This window comes from Priapulus caudatus, unplaced genomic scaffold (assembly GCF_000485595.1).
Source record: "Priapulus caudatus unplaced genomic scaffold, Priapulus_caudatus-5.0.1 Scaffold3285, whole genome shotgun sequence".
NCBI lineage: Eukaryota > Metazoa > Priapulida > Priapulimorpha > Priapulimorphida > Priapulidae > Priapulus > Priapulus caudatus.
Genome location: NW_014580346.1, coordinates 1 through 2,962, shown reverse-complemented (window position 1 = coordinate 2,962; position 2,962 = coordinate 1).

Genomic DNA, 2,962 nt, shown 5'->3' with positions numbered 1-2,962 from the left:
AGTTGTTAGGAAAGTCATCAAACGTAAACTGCCTGTGTTGCATTCTCTAGAGCTTTGGCCTAACTTATAACATGTTTTGGCACTTTGCCTTTGCAAGTAATATGTCTGCGTACGGATCGGGTCGTAGCAATTGTACTTGTACATGATGTAGTATTAGTAACGTCACCCGAAACTGCAACGTTGCTAAGCGATATGCATTCATTTCCCTTCAACATGAGTTCAATTGCACTTCGAGTGTCCTTTGTAATTCGATATTAATATTTCCTACTCATCTAGTATTATACGATAACATAACGCACTGCCCCTTTCAAAGTCAGAAGTACATTTGACTTATCTTAAGCACTATCTTATTAGTTGCGTTACGTGACGCTCTACCGCTCTACCGCTGTAGCGCTGTACCGCTACCGCTGTACCTTATATAGCCTATCGGCTATCTTCCATGTATCAGTTGTTAGGAAAGTCATCAAACGTAAACTGCCTGTGTTGCATTCTCTAGAGCTTTGGCCTAACTTATAACATGTTTTGGCACTTTGCCTTTGCAAGTAATATGTCTGCGTACGGATCGGGTCGTAGCAATTGTACTTGTACATGATGTAGTATTAGTAACGTCACCCGAAACTGCAACGTTGCTAAGCGATATGCATTCATTTCCCTTCAACATGAGTTCAATTCGAATTTCACTTCGAGTGTCCTTTGTAATTCGAAATTAATATTTCCTACTCATCTATTATACGATAACATAACGCACTGCCCGTTTCAAAGTCATAAGTACATTTGACTTATCTTAAGCACTATGTTATTAGTTGCGTTACGTGACGTTCTACCTTGTGTAACTATGAGTATGACTGTCATTGAGTTCGAGTAAATCAATGTTTAAATCACGTCACCATAAGCAGCACATATCAAAGAATGTTCTTTCATGTGTTGTTGATGTTAGTCTTTGCATTTAACACTGGGTCCTTCCCAAGAATGTTCATCTGTAAAGCATCAGCCCGCCAAAGTACGAGATGCGAAATGAACTGCATTAATTGAAGGAACGTATTATTTACCCGACCGTCCTGTACCGAGTGATGGAAAATCGCATTGCGCGCACGACCGTCGGGTACGGAGTGATGGAAATCGCATTGTGCGCACGAGCGCCGGGTACAGAGTCATGGAAATCGCATTGCGCCAACGTCACATACGCGCTCACTCCACCTTGTACGTTCATGAACTTTTCCTAGAAACCCATGCCTTAAAGTCCTTAGCGAGTACGAAGCGCGAAAACGTCGTAAAATTGCTGTACGCTGTGAACAACAAAAAGACGTTGGTCTGCTACCAGAAAGTTAAACGTGCTACACCAGACTAACTCTCGGCTGACTGCCTGCGCAGTTAATCATAAAACTAAACAATAAAACGTGCTACGCCACAACATAACGACAGTCACGCGCAGTAACGCACAGCATGCGTGAGCTGGCGAGCAGCGCAAAAGCGAACTCGCTTAGCGACACTTAGAAGATCGTAATTTGCCGGTTATTGCGGTTCAAGTCGCGACTGAAGTCGTGAACGCTGTGGGTTTGCGCTGAAAATGCATAAAAGCACCGAATTTAGGCGAATTGTGTTTGAAATATCGCAAAGCGCTAAGCACTTAACTTCGATGCACGCGCGGTAGGAAAATTGACACAATGGTTTCAACGTGACCAATCAATGTAAGTGGGATGCCCAGCGGGCCAGCAGACGTCATCCGGACGTCTTTCGACGTCTTATTTTGTCCAGACGTCCGTGACCACATTTAGACGTTTCTAACGTCTATAGGAGCTGGTCAGACAGGCCTGAGAAGCACGTCTGTATTCAGGAACCTGACGTCCTCACGTAAAGACGTATACTTGGTCCATAGAAGACGGTTCATAGATTAGGAAAACCTCTCGAGGACCGCGCGCTCTACGAACGTCTATGGTCTTGTATCACTACAATTTTATTCACATTCAGCGCGGGAAGCGTCGGCTGTCTGCACGAGCCGCACACATATCTTGTGATAGGCGCAGAGCATGTGACATGTGCAGCACCGTACGAACACGCAGTACCAGGCACACACAACTTGCGCGCGGCAACACAACGCACCTACACGACAACAGGCACAACGCGCGCGCGACGGCACGTACCACACACGCACACTACACAAACACGGCACACAGCGCGCGCCACGGTAGCCCCCGTCACGGACCGACACAACGCTTGCGGGCGGGCGCGCACATGTATTTGTTTGGTCGTTAACCGACAAGGCGCGGGCGTGGGATAGTAACTACGCTACACACATAATCCGAATACAGAACATCGATCGCCCTGGCCGTTACTTCGGTATGGTACGATCATTCGCGATATGTATGAATAGATGAGTAGTAGAAATATTAATTCCAATTACAAAGCAGCACTCGAAGTGGCAAATTGAAGTCCATGTCAACGCGAAATGAATGGATATAGCGTAGGCCGTTGCAGTTCGGGTGACGTTATAAATAACTGACATCTGTACGAAGTAAATTGCTGACAACCGATCCGCACGTACACTATAATCTTGCAAGGCAACGTGGCGAAAAACATGTTGTAAGTTCCAGCGCCAAGCTAGAGCAGAATGGAACACTACGAGTTTTACGGTTTCATGACTTCCTAAAACTCATACATGGAAGATAGCCGATGGAACATTCAAATGAGCATTGAATTAAGGCAGTGATTATTTACCCGACCGTCAGGCCCGCAGTGAAGAAAATCTCGATTCGCTACTCGATTCCATTCCATATAAATTTCTTCACTGCGCGCACGACCAGGTGAACGCGTCCGGTGCGCAGCACTTTTCTTCACTTACTCGTAGCCGACGGTCGTGCGTCGCCAGCACTAGCCATTTCCATACTCGGCACCCGACGTCGTGCGCGCACGGCCATTTCATCCACCTTCGCTGACGCGCGACGGTCGCTGGCGCCCAGCAGAT